Source organism: Leopardus geoffroyi, chromosome B3 (genome assembly GCF_018350155.1).
Source record: "Leopardus geoffroyi isolate Oge1 chromosome B3, O.geoffroyi_Oge1_pat1.0, whole genome shotgun sequence".
NCBI classification, from domain to species: Eukaryota; Metazoa; Chordata; class Mammalia; order Carnivora; family Felidae; genus Leopardus; species Leopardus geoffroyi.
Window position 1 is genome coordinate 115,089,054 of NC_059337.1, and position 14,488 is coordinate 115,103,541.

Below are 14,488 nucleotides of genomic sequence, written 5' to 3' on the forward strand. Positions count from 1 at the left end.
TTGTTTGTTTGTTTGTTTGTTTTTAAGATGTTATTTTTAAGTAATCTCTACATCCAATGTGGGGCTCGAACTCACAACCCCAAGATCAAGAGCTGCATGTTCTACCGACTGAGCCAGCCAGTTTTAGTCAACTTGTGTGGTATGCATTCAGTATTAATACCTTTCATTTCATGTATCAGTTAGGGATTGGGTTTCATTGCTGGTAACAAAGACTTCACTGTAGTGGCTTAAAAAATTAGTTTATTTTTTGGGGCACCTGGGTGGCTCAGTGGGTTAAATGTCTGACTTGGGCTCAGGTCATGATCTCACAGTTGATGAGTTCCAGCCCTGTGTCGGGCTCTATGCTGACAGCTCGGAGCCTGGAGCCTGCTTCGGATTCTGTGTCTCCCTCTCTCTCTCTGCCCCTCCCTCACTCACGCTCTCTCTCTCTCTCTCTCTCTCTCTTAAAAAATAAACATTAAAATTTCTTTTGTAAAAATTAGTTTATTTTCTTTTTTTAAAAAAAAATTTTTTTTTCCAACGTTTATTTATTTTTGGGACAGAGAGAGACAGAGCATGAACGGGGGAGGGGCAGAGAGAGAGGAAGACACAGAATCGGAAACAGGCTCCAGGCTCTGAGCCATCAGCCCAGAGCCCGACGCGGGGCTTGAACTCACGGACCGCGAGATCGTGACCTGGCTGAAGTCGGACGCTTAACCGACTGCGCCACCCAGGCGCCCCTTAAGTGCATTTTTAAATGCAATTTAAAAAAATTTTTTTTAAAGACACATATATTCAACATCATGATCAGACTATTACATTTAGCAATCAATAGCATGGGCACAAAAAAACAATCTACGTTAAAACCATTTGTTGGAATGCTTTACACTTTCCATAGAACAGAAACTAAAATAACATGTTATACAATTAGTCACAAATACAGTCTTGAGTTTTTTGCCCATACACGAGTATTGTCTAAAACATGTCTTCTTTGTAGCAGTTAGGCCCTGCCACCACTGTGCTTGGCTGAGTTCACAAATCTGTTGTAACCTGTAGCTTCCCTGTCACTTCTCTGGCTCTCCTCTCCTGCTAAGCTTTGTTTCCTGGCTGTAATTAAAACCTTCTGCCACTGCCATAGCCACTGCTGCTGGAACCACCGTAGCCACCTTGGTTTCATGGTTTGACAAAGTACTGGCCTCCACCACCATAGGGGCCAGGGCTTCTGCCTCCAAGATTTCCTCCTTTCATGGGTCCAAAATTTGAAGATTCATTGTTGTAATTGCCAAAATCATTATAGCTTTCACCACCTCCAAAGTTGCTTCCATCGTTACCAAATCCCCACTGCCACCCATAGCCATCCCCACTGCCACCATATCCACTACCCCTTTGATTGCCACCAAAGCTACCTCACCCACTGAAGCTTCCTCCATGACCAAAGTTATTCCCACCAAAACCACCTCCACGACCACCACCAAAGTTTCCAGAGCCACTTTGACCTCTTTGGCTGGATGAAGCACTAGCCATCTCTTTCTTAGACAGAGTTCTCCTTACTTCACAAATGTGACCATTCACAGTATGGTATTTTTGAATGACAATCTTGTCTATAGAGTCATGGTCATCAAATGCTATAAAAGCAAACCTCTCTTTTTGCCACTGCCTCAGTTAGTCATGATTTCAGTCACTCCAATTTTCCCATACTGTTCAAAATAATCTCTTGGATGATGTTCTTAAATTTTTTTTTAACATTTACTTATTTTTGAGAGACAGAGAGAGACAGAGCATGAGTTGCGGAGGGACAGAGAGAGGGAGACACAGAATCTGAAGCAGGCTTCAGGCTCTGAGCTGTGAGTACAGAGCCCGACACAAGGCTCGAACTCACAAACTGCGAGATCATGCCCTGAGCTGCAGTCGGACGCCCAACCAACTGAGCCACCCAGGCGCCCTCTTGGATGATGTTCTTCAGTGTCTCCTTCAATGCCACCAACAAAAATCTTTTTCACAGTTAAGTGGGCACCAGGTCTTTGAGAATCTTCTCTGGAGACAGCCCTCTTTGGTTCCACAACTCTTCCATCTACCTTGTGTGGCCTTGCACTCGTGGCTGCATCCACCTCTTCCACAGTGGCATACATGACGAACCCAAACACCTCTGGAGTGCTTGGTGTTTGGATCTCTCATAACCACATAGTCCGTAAGCGTTCCCCATTGCTCAAAATGGCTCCTCAGACTCTAACCGGTTGTTTCAAAGCTCAAACCTCCAATGAAAAGCTTCGGTAGCTGTTCAGGCTCTTTGGGAGACTCTGACTTAAGACATGACAGTGGTGGGAGGGGAGACTTTAATGATGCTTCCTCAGCACTGTCCACGGGCAGAAAGCTTAAATGTATTTTTTAAATGCCCCCTGACTTTTGCTACTAGGCAGAGGGGAGAATGGAGATATTGGGTAGGCCACTGGCATTTCCTGCCATTGTTCCTCTTGAATTTTCTGTCTATGACATCCCAGGGTTTGGAATTAAGTTGTCCTCAAAATCAATGAATAAATGAATAAAGCATTTTTAGAAATGCAGCTCATGGCACAATATTCTAAATCAAGCAGCTCATGGCACAATATTCTAAAATGAATTGACTTTATTCCTAGGACAGTTTTAGGTTTACAGAAAATTTGAACAGAAACTAGAGTGTTCCCATACACTACTCCCCCCACCCCAATACACACATACACATACAGTTCCCCCTACTATTAAATTTTGCACTGGTGTGGTACATTTGTTTCAACTGACTAACCAACTAAAGAATATAGTTTATTTTAGTGTTTTCCCTTTGTGTTGCACAATTCTATATGGGTTTTGATACATGCATAATGTCATGTATCCCCCATTACAGTATCATACAGAATAGTTTCACTGCCCTAAAAAATCCTCTGTGCTCCACCTATGCACCCCTCCTTTCCTCCCCAGGAACGCCTAGCAACCACTGATCTTTTTACTGTTGCCACAGTTTTGCCTTTTTTATAATGTCATATAGTTGGAGACATACAGTATGTACCCTTCTCAGACTGGCCTCATTCACTTAGCAATATGCACTTAAGATTCCTCTATGTCTTTTTGTGGCTTGATAGCTCATTTCTTTTTATTGCTGAATAACATCCCACTGTATGGATGTGCCACAGTTTGGTTATACATTCACCTATCGAAGAACGTCTTGGTTGCCTTCAATTGATGACTAAAGCTGCTATAAACATTTGTGTGTAGGTTTCTGTGTGGACTTAAGTTTTCACTCATTTGAGCAAAACCTAGGAGCATGATTTCTGGATCATATAGTAAAACTATATTTAGCTTTGTAAAAAACTGCCAAATATCTTTAGAAGGGGCTGCACCATTTTGCATTCCCACCAGTAATGAATGAAAGTTCCTGTTGCTCCATATCCTCATCACCATTTGGTGTTATCAGTGTTTGAATTTTAGCCATTCTAAAATGATTTAGCCATTCAATGAGATGATGTTATCTAATTGTTGTTGTTGAGAGAGACAGAGAGGAAGAGGGGCAGAGGGAGAGGGAGAGAGAGGAAGAGGGGCAGAGGGAGAGAGAGAGAATCTTAATCTCAACACAGAGCCTGATGTGGGACTTGATCCCATGACCTTGGGATGATGACCTGAGCAGAAATCATGAGTCTGGGGGCGCCTGGGTGGCACAGTCGGTTAAGCGTCCGACTGCAGCTCAGGTCACGATCTCGCGGTCCGTGAGTTCGAGCCCCACATCGGGCTCTGGGCTGATGGCTCAGAGCCTGGAGCCTGTTTCCGATTCTGTGTCTCCCTCTCTCTCTGCCCCTCCCCCCGTTCATGCTCTGTCTCTCTCTGTCTCAAAAATAAACGTTAAAAAAAAAAATTAAAAAAAAAAAAAAGAAATCATGAGTCTGACGCTCAACTGATTGATCCACCCAGGCGCCCCTCTAATTGTTGTTTTAATTTACAATTTCCTAGTAACATATAATGTTGAACATCTTTTCATCTGCTTATTTGGATAGCCTATATCTTATTCAGTGAGGTGTCTATTCAAATCTTTTGGTCACTTAATTTTTTTATTTTTTATTTTTGAGAGAGAGAGAGAGAGCACAAGGGTGAGTGAGGGGCAGAGAGAGAGGGAGAGAGAGAATCCTGAAGGGGTCGAGCTCACCTGATATGGGGCTCAAATTCACAAACTATGAGACCATGACCTGAGCTGAAGTGGGACACTTAACCAACTGAGCCATCCAGGAGCCCCACTTTTGGTTACTTTTTAATTGGGTTGTTGAGTTTCAAAATATCCTTGTATATTCTGGATAATAGTCTTTTATTAGATAAGTGTTTGCAGATGTATCCTCTCAATCTGTGGCCTATCTTTTCATTCTCTTGTCTAATCATTTTTTTGGCATAAAGTTGTTCATCATATTTTGCAGTTTCTTAAATCTCTGCTTATTTTATATCCCCCCTTAAATAAACATTACTTATTTGTTGCTACTTCTCTTTTATCTAGATCAATCTCACAGGAACTTGTTTTATTAGTCTTTTCAAATATCTAACTTTAGTTCTTTTGTTCATCTATCACATCTTTTTCTATTTTATTAATTTATTCTCTGATCTTTATCTTCTTCCTTCCTACTATTTTGGATTTATGTTTTTTGTTTCTTCTACTGTATTAGGATGATCACTTACATATTTAATTTTTAGTTTTTCTTATTTTAGAGTGTAAAAGCATATAAGGTTATTAATTTGCCTGCATCCTATAAATTTTCATATATAGTATTTTTATTACCTCTCGAATCTATTATTATAACTTTATTTCCACTGGGATTTTTTCTTTGGTCTTTCAGTTATTAAGATTTTTTTAAATCTTCAAATATATAGAGTTTTAAAAATAATTTTGTTATTGACTTCTAGCTTAATTGTACTAAGATCAGAGAATGAGATCTGTATGATAGCAATTTTATGCAATTTGTAGTAAATTGCTCAATGGTCTAAATAAAAGTTAATTTTCTTAAGTCTTCTTTGTAAGTTTTGTTTTGTTTATTTGTTTTTTTGTTGCTGCTTCATTGTCCTTTATTTTTTTTTAATTACCTTATTTAAATTCAAGTTAGTTAACAATGTTCTATTAGTTTCAGGAGTAGAACCCAGTGATTTGTCACTTACATATGACACCCAGTGCTCATCCCAACAAGTGCCCTCCTTAATGGCATCACCCATTTAGCTCATCCCCTTCCTGATAAGTTTTAAAAGTATTTGTGTTCTCAAAATGCTGGATGCAGAGTTCTATACGTGTTCCTTAGAAACTGTTAATTAATGGTGTTGGAGATACTCCAGCAATAACTGGTGATTCTTGGATATATTTAGCTATGTAGATGTTATTGACTGAATGTGTTGTGTCTTCTCAAAATCCATATGTTGAAAACTAACTTCCAGTATAATGATATCAGGAGGTGGGGACTTTGGGAGGTGATTAGGTCATGAGAGTGGAACCTCATGAATGAGATTAGCAACTTATAAAAGAGGCCCACAAGAGCTTCTTATCTCTTGGCCAAGTGAGGGCACAATGAAAAGACAGCAGTCTATAAACTAGGTGGCAGGCACTCACCAGACAAAAAAAAATCTGTCAGCACCTTGATCATGGACTTCCCTGCCCCAAAACTATGAGAAATAAATTTATGTTTTTTTTTCAATGTTTATTTATTTTTGAGAGACAAAGCATGAGCAGGGGAGGAGCAGAGAGAAAGGAAGACAGAGAATCCGAAGCAGGCTTCAGGCTCTGAGCTGTCAGCACAGAACCTGACACAGGGCTCAAACTCCTGAATGGTGAGATCATGACCTGAGCTGAAGTTGGACGCTTAACAGACTAAGCCACCCAGGCACCCCTAAATTCCTATTGTTTATAAGCCACCTAGTCAATGGCATTGTGTTACAATAGTCCACACAGACTAAGCCAAAGAATGAGGTACTAAAAAGCTGACTGGGAATCCTTTATGCACAGATGGGGCTTGTTGGGTTGGAACTTCAATGTAGGACCTAAACAATTTATTATGGTGTAGGGGAAGAAAATTTGTTTCCTCTACCCTTCTAGATTCTTCTAGCTGGTCTATTAATTAAATTGACATAAGACAGATTAACAGAAGAAAACAAATTGAGAGTCCTATAAGAATGAGACCCAAGGACAAGTCAGGCAATTGAGGCTTAAATGCCATCTTAAGTTAAAGAATAGAATAGAATAGAATAGAATAGAATAGAATAGAATAGAATAGAATAGGCCTGGGGATTCAAATGGGAGAAGGGGAACTCCCAGGACAATAAGAAGAGCAGGTATTTGGTAATTAGATATTTGCCCTGCCGTACATTAAAAGTTATTAAAAGTTATCTCTGGTAATAAGTCTCTTTCTGAGCCAGACCCCCATTTTAAATTCTTTATGTAGTTAAAAGACAGGTAAAACTTTCCCTTAAACCTGTTGGGTCTTAATTGCCTTTAGTTCAAAATAATCCACATGTCAAAATGGCATATGTTGGTGTCATGTATTCTGCTCCTCCTCAATGGGATTCCTCAAATGTCAATATTCTGTCATTCCAATCAAATTTATGTCTTATAAAATTACACTGAGATTTGTCTGCTATTAACTCCATTCCTATTCTTAAATTCTTTTTTAATGTTTATTTATTTTTGAGAGAGACAGAGACAGAATGCAAGTGGGTTGGAGCAGAGAGAGAGGGAGACACAGAATCTGAAGGAGGCTCCAGACTCCGAGCTGTCAGCACAAAGCCCGATGTGGGGCTCGAACTCACGAGCTATGAGATCATGACCTGAGCCAAAGTCGGATGCTTAACCAACTGAGCCACCCAGGTGCCCCTCTCCATTCCTATTCTTTTTCTTCTTTGGGTTTATAAACTTTTCACTCCTTTACTTTCATTTATTTAAAAAAAAAAACCTTTTTATTGAAGTGTATATGCATCCAGGAAAGTGTCCACAAATATGTAACGTGAACACACATGTACACCAGCACTCAGATTAAGAAACAGAACGTTATCAGCACTTCATGAGCCTCCTCATGCTCTCTTCCAGAGTCATTACTCTACGTTGACTTCTAACAGCATGGATATTTGGGTAGTTTCCAGTTTAGGGCCGTTGCCAACATGAGTATGGGTTTTTTTGTATATGTCCGTTCAGTGAACATATGTACACATTTTTGTTGGGCTTATACCTAGGAGTGAAACTGTTGGGACAGAGGCTATGCATATATTCAGCTTTAGTTGATCCTGCCAAACAGTTTAACAAAGTGATGGTACCCATTTATTTACCCTTGGAAGCATATGAGAGCTCTGGTTGCTCCACAACCTTGTCAATCCTTGGCGTTTTGTGTCTTTTTCATTTTAGTCTTTCTGGTGGGTATGGTCTCTCATTGTGGTTTTAATTTGCATTTCCTTTTAACTTTTTTGTTTGTTATTTTAGATGTTTCTGGATGGAGCAGATTAAAATGCAGGGAGTTAATCCTCTACATCTGCCATAGATTTCCCCCTTATGGGTACTTACCTAAAGGAACTTAGAACTTCTTTTCCTTTACAGGAGGCAATATAATCTAGAGAATGAGGGCAACATGCTTTGTAAGAAGATATACCGAGGTTTGATTCACAGCTCCAATGCTTACTTGCTGCCACCTTGAGAAATTTATTTAACCTTTCTCCATTTTATGTAAAATGTCACTGATAATAGTACTGTTTCAGGAGGTTGTTGTGAGGATTAAATGAGATAAAATACATAAAACAATTTGCAAAGTTTCTAGCACAGTGCATGTACACAGTCAACAATGGCATCTATTATTGTACTTTACATTGTTTATGCACATCGCATTTCTCCTTCCGTTACACATTCTATGACAAAATAACAACACAGAGCACACATTAGCTTCTTCAAATATAATAGTTGCTGATAAAGACCGGTTGAATGAATGATTTTAAATATAAACACAAGGTATTGTGGTTATTGTTATACAAGATGGCGTAATTATTGTAATGGCAATGGTAGAAAATGCACTGCTACTCAGGAATACATTATTTAAACAAGTGTCTGTCTTATTTACCTTTATCATTTAACAGTTAAGAAAATTAGAGCAGTAGAGTAGCATTACTGGAGCTAATTAGTAATAACAATTAGATGTTCCATATTGCATTTGAGAGGGTTCCAGAGGCCACTCCTTTCAAAACCCAAATCAAAACAAACAAAAATACCACCCCAGAAACAAAAACACAAATACCCTTTTCTGAAGAGACGATAAGCCTTTCCAATTTTAACAGATCCTTTGTTCAGCACTGGAGAAACTGGGGCGGGCACAGCTGCCCTAGCAGCTACCGTACAATATGGCGTCGCCCATTTGTACACACCGGCTGGGATTACATCCTCCTAGCCCGTCGCAGGACCGGAAGTGGCTTCGGCCCTAGTGGATCCGGGTGGGTGCGCGCAGGTGGCGGTGGAGGGTTCCAGCTCTTCAGCGTGAGGTGCCGCAGGTGTTCTGTTTGGGTCCCGGTCGCAGGTGAGTGAGGATCAGGGACCCGCGAGGCCTTTCACCCGCCTCTGCGAGGGAAGGAGGGGGTTTCCAGTGCCGATTGAGGGGAAGGGTTGTGGAGCCGGCGATGTCACTGTTTGCGGGGGCGACTTATTGCGCGGACCCCGCCGTCCCCAAGCGACTTGGCCCAGCCCTTCCTTCTTCCCCTACCCGGCGCGGCCTCCTCGCTCCCCTGCCCCGCGGCGGTTCAGCAGCCAGGTGTGCGACGAGGGCTCTCGTCCCGGGCCGCGGCCACCCACGCGCCCTCTCGAACTCCCTTCGTCTCTCTTTAGGAGCACGTACCAAACCTTCATGGTTTCTAGACCCAGTCAGCTCAAAAGGAGGCACCGACCACAGCACCTGGCAACTCCTTGGGCGCCGCTGCGTGTTCCACGCGGCCACAGTGACAGTTACTCCCCGAGGTTCGTGGGGACCTGCCCCCGCCTCTGCTGTTACCACCCCTTTCCTCCCAGACCACACCCGCTGCTCTGGGCCTTGCTGGGAGCCACCTCTTTTCTCGCATCCCTGGGATCAAAACTAGAACCCTAGTGGTTAGTGCACAATTGAGCCTTGCTCTTTAAAAGAAAAGCAAACCCAGCCCTTTCTAAGCTTTTGATATACTGATTGGACGCAAACTCTCTTAGGTGCCCATTACATTACTTTTACCGTATTTTAAAAATTGTATTACATGGTTAGAAGGAACCTCCCGGGAAGATTTTGTTAATTATCAGAATTAGGAAGTGCGGGAGACAAGCAGTTTATTGGGGGAAGTAATGATTGGTTTTGGTCAAGTTCAGTTAGTTTTAAAAAATGTATTTATTCTTTTATGTTTATTTTAGTTGCAGTCCATGCATACGGTCCTAAAAAAAAAAATCATGTAAGAAATTTAAAATGGATATTTGGTCTCTTTCCATCTCCATCTTTTTTAATTTCTTAGCCCTAAAGTAAGAACTGTTACCAGTTTAGGATGTGTGTGTGTGTGTGTGTGTGTGTTTCTCTTTCTTTACATTTATTGACAAGTGTTTGTTCATATAAGTTACATGCATGTAAGATTTCATGTTAAATTTTTACTGACATACTTTACAAATGCAGCATATTGTACCTATTCAGCAACTTGATTTTTTATACTTAAAAATGGGCCTTGGAACTTTTTATTTGTCCATATGTAGAGAGACCTACCTTATTCTACTTGCTCTGTAAATTCCATGGTATATTAAGATTTCACAGTATGAGAAGTTCCATAGATTGTTTACAGTTAGACACAGTGAGGCAGAGAACATCCTTCCAAATGTGTCTGTGTGCCCATGTGAACATTTCAAACCTGCAGATTGAATTGCTAGGTGGGAGGGTGTGGACATCTAAGGCTAAACTGCCCACCACCAGTGTATAATGATGTCTGTTTCCCTAGCTCTTTTAAACATGTGATGCTATCAATCTTTTTCATTTTTGCCCATCTAATGGGTGAAAAATGATTCTAATTGGTGTTTTAATTTGTACTTACCTAGTTACCAGTGAGACTGGGAATCTTTTCATGATTGTTGGCTATTTGCATTTCCTGTTTTGAGAAATGTCTCGTTTTTATTGTTTTTTTTTTTTTTAATATATGGTAGAGTTTTATGTATTCTGGATATCAATCTTTTGTCATTTATATCTGTTTTAAGTATTTATTCCTAACTTAGTGCTTTTTTAATGTTGATTCTTGCCTTTTAACTGTATGGCACTTTGTCGAACCATAGACATTTGAACGTATCTGTCTTTCACTATGTGTATTTTGTATTTTGTGGCTCTCATTCCCTATCTGAGTGGTTCTCCAGTGGGAGATATTTTGCCTTCCAGGGACCATTTGGCAATGTGAGGAGACATTTTTTGGTTGTCTAACGGGGGTCATCTACTGAGCGGAAACTACAGATGCTGCTAAACATCTTACAATACACAGGAAAACCCTCCATAACAAAGAATTGTTCTGGACTAAAATGTCAGTGGTATTGAGGTTGAAGAGCCCTGTTTTACCCTAAGGCACAATAGGGTTTTCTCTCTCTCTTTTTTTTTAATGTTTATTTTTGTGAGAGACATAGTGCAAGCGGGGGAGAGGCAGAGAGAGAGGGAGACACAGAATCCGAAGCAGGTTCCAGGCTCTGAGCTGTCAGCTCAGAACCCAATGCGGAGCTTCAACTCGTGAACCATGAGATCATGACCTAAGCTGAAGTCAGATGCTCAACTGACTAGGCCACCCAGGTGCCTCTAGGTTTTCCTCTTATGAGTATATTCTCTTCTATAAATTCTTGTATGTTTGAGTTTTTCTTTAATTCCTCACACACATCCAGTGTGTATGTGTGTGTGTGTGAATGGTGAGTGCATAATTATCATTTTCCCAACAGTATCACTCTGAATATTAAATCTATCCTTGACCCATTAATCTAAAATGTCACGTTTATCATTTACTACTTTCTCACACCCACAGTCTGTTTCTGGACTCCCTTCTGCTTTGTGGCCTGGTTTTCTGTTTTGCAGGACCAATTCCACAGTATCCTATGTTCAATACATACTTTGATATCTAGTGGGATAAATACTCCCTTATATTATTACTGTCATTTTATTGAAACTCATATACTTTTTCAGCTCACATACTCATTTAAAAAACATTTGTGGGGCTAATCTTAGAATTTCTTTTCCTGACTTTTAGAATTAGCTTGTCAAGTTTTTTTAAAATGGCTTTATTGAGATGTAATTTATATAACTCATTGTTTAAAGTATACACTTCAGTGGGTTTTTTTTGTGTGTATTCACAGTTGTGCAGCCATCACCACAATCTAATTTTGGAACATTTTCATCACCCCAAAAAGAAACCTGTGCCAGTTAGCAGTCATTCCCCATTTCATTCCCCAGTACCTGAGCCCTAGGCAACCACTAATCTTTCTGCCTTTATAGATCTGAATATTTTGTATAAATGGAATCATACAATTTGTGGTATCTTGTGACAGGCTTCTTTCACTGGGCATAATGTTTTCAAGTCTCATCCATGTTGTGGAATGTATCAGTACTCATCATTTTTTTTTTTTTTTTTTTTTTACCCCTGAATAGAATTCCATCCTATGGTGTGTTTGTTTCCTAGGACTACAGTAACAAAGTAACACAAACTGGGTAGCTTAAACTAACACAAATGTATTCTCTCACAGTTCTGGAGGCTAGAAAGTCCAAAACCAAGGTGTAAGGAAGGCTACTCTGTCTCTGAGGCTCAGGGGGAGAATCCTTTCTTGCCTCTTCTTAGCTTCTGGTAGTTGCTGGCAATCCTTGGCATTCCTTGGCCTGCTTCTGCCTTCACATGGTCTTCTTCCCTGAGGGTCTGTCTTTACATGCTAAATCTCTCTGTGGGAGCCTGTTTCTGTGTCTCTTCTCCATTTAAGGACACCAGTCCTATTGGATTAAAGGCCCACACTACTCCAGTATGACCTTGTTTTAACTTGATTATGTGTGCAAAGACCTAATTTTCAATAAAGTTACATTCACAGGTACCCCTGGGACGTCAACATATCTTTTTCAGGGGCACAATTCAACCCATAACATTATGGAAATGGTATATTTTATTTATCTACATCAGCTGAAGGACATATACACTGTTTCCACTTTTTGGCTATTATGAATAATGCCCTTAAGTATGTTTTCATTCTTCTTGGGTATATACCTAGCAGTGGAATTGCTGGATCATATGGCATCCCTATTTATTTTTTTTTAATATTGTTATTTATTTTTGAAGGAGAGAGAGAGAGAGAGAGAGAGAGACACAGAGCATGAGTGGGGGAGGAGCAGAGAGAGGGAGACACAGAATCCGAAGCAGACTCCAGGCTCTGAGCTGTCAGCACAGAGCCTGACATGGGGCTCGAACCCACGAACCGTGAGATCATGACCTGAGCTGAAGTCGGACGCTTAATTGACTGAGCCACCCAGGTGCCCCAAGCATCCCTATGTTTAACCATTTGAGGAACTGCCAGACTGTTTTTCAAAGCAGCTGCACCATTTTATATTCCTACCAGCAATGTGCGAGCATTCTAATTTCTCCATATTATTGCTAGCACTTATTTATTATCTGTCTTTTTGATTAGAGCCATTCTAGTGGGTGTGAAGTGGTATCTCATTGTGGTTTTGATTTGTATTTCCACAATAGCTTTTCAAGTGCTTATTGTCCATATGTATGTCTTCTTTGAAGAAATGTCTGTTCAGATCCTTGCCTGTTTTTAACCAATTTGTCTTTTTTTATTATTGAATTGTAAGAGTTCTTTATATATTTGAGATACATGCTTTTGCCAGATATATGCTTTGCAAATATTTTCTCCCATCCTAGGGTTGTCTTTTCATTCTCTTGATGGTCAATTCATTTTTTAAAGAGTTTTCAAAAATTAGGTTGGCATTGCATTTATATGTTATTTTGAATATTTTTGTGAAACAATCTTCTCCTTATGAAAAAAAAGTAGTTATAGTACTTTTTGCAGAAAGTTGATGAAAGGATTACATGAGCAATGTATACTTGATTGTGTATAATATGTGATACTTAGCACACGATACATGCTCTGCATATGATAGCTACTATGATATATCTCTGCTCCTCCAGTCTTCTATATCTTCAGTAAAGTTTTCTATTTTTCTTCATATCAATCTTGCACATTTCTTTTGAGTTTATGCCTAGGGTTGTGTGTGTGTGTGTGTGTGTGTGTGTGTGTGTGTGTGTGTGTGGTTGTTTTGTGTGTTGTTTTTAAAAAGTGTATGTTGTTGGGGCGCCTGGGTGGCGCAGTCGGTTAAGCGTCCGACTTCAGCCAGGTCATGATCTCGCGGTCCGTGAGTTCGAGCCCCGCGTCAGGCTATGGGCTGATGGCTCAGAGCCTGGAGCCTGTTTTCGATTCTGTGTCTCCCTCTCTCTCTGCCCCTCCCCCGTTCATGCTTTGTCTCTCTCTGTCCCAAAAATAAATAAACGTTGAAAAAAAAAATTTAAAAAAATAAAAAGTGTATGTTGTTATTATGAGTGAATTTTTCTTTATATTCTTATAGTGGGTTTGGAAAGCTATTGATTTTATATTCATCGAACTTTCAAAATGATAAGTTGTAAAATTTATGACTTTTCTCCTTATGTAGGTGATACTAATGCAGCCATTCTGTTAGGATACATGGTTCCTTTTTTTTTTTTTTTTTCTTTCTTTCTCTTTTTCTTTTTCTTTTTAATGTAAGCTCTACCTCCAGTATGAGGCTTGAACTCATGGCCCCGAGATCAAGAGTCGCATGCTCTTCCCGTGACTGAGCCAGCCAGGTGCCACCCCCCACCCCCACCATGGCCCTTTTTCGTTCTGCCTTCTTCTGCACTGATTTGGATCTTCTTCCCTTCCCAGTTCACTGTTGAGTCTCCCAGAGGTCTTCCTGTCTCTTGCCTTACTCTTTTCCAGTCTAGTACCGACACAGCCACCATGGTGTTCTTTGAAATATGAGTCTGATGCTGACACTCCCCTTATAAGTCTGTTACTGGCTCTCCATTACCCATGAGGTTTTATCTTGTAAGGTAATTTTAGGGCCCTCATGACTCAACCTGTATCTACTCATTCCAGCATCATCTGTCTCTGTTTCCTTATATGTACATTATGCTCTGGCACAGCACTGCCCAAATATAATATGAGCCCCATAAATAAAGTTTTCTAGTAGCCACATTCAAAATGTAAAAAGAAATAAAGCGAACTTAATTTAATAACATGTTTTATTTAACCTAGTACGTCCAACTGTTATTTCAGCATACATATGAAAAAGCAATGTAGAAGTCATATAAATAGAAATTATAATAGAAGTTCCTAGGGGTGGGAGAGATGGAATGGGAAGTTGTTGTTTAATGTGTACAGAGTTTGTGTTTGGGACGATGAAGAAGTTCTAGAAATGAATAGTAGTGATGCTGCTCAACACTGTGAAACGTAGTTAATGCCCCTGAG

General features: G+C 40.2%; 1 protein-coding gene and 1 long non-coding RNA gene across 7 annotated transcripts in view; one reads left to right on the plus strand and one right to left on the minus strand.

Annotated features, from left to right (window-relative positions):
* Positions 1-14,488, plus strand: part of EXD2 (exonuclease 3'-5' domain containing 2) — an 88,515-nt gene that overhangs the window by 27,800 nt on the left and 46,227 nt on the right. Inside the window, exon 1 of one of the 3 annotated variants that reach the window (XM_045448111.1) lies at positions 8,404-8,516. The exons of 1 other annotated variant lie outside the window; for it this stretch is intronic. The gene's annotated coding sequence lies outside the window, so the exon portion shown is untranslated. Of the gene's footprint in view, positions 1-8,403; positions 8,517-14,488 lie in introns of those variants that run through there. One more of the 3 variants, XM_045448113.1, reaches the window with a different exon arrangement.
* On the minus strand, positions 948-7,888 carry LOC123581966. Of its 4 annotated transcripts, none has more exons than XR_006704116.1 (3): positions 7,878-7,888; positions 3,731-3,736; positions 948-1,099 (listed from the first exon to the last, which is right to left on the minus strand). It is a non-coding gene; the product is annotated as an uncharacterized LOC123581966 (long non-coding RNA). The 4 variants fall into 4 exon arrangements; XR_006704115.1 differs by having other exon boundaries at positions 948-1,123; XR_006704114.1 differs by having other exon boundaries at positions 948-1,126.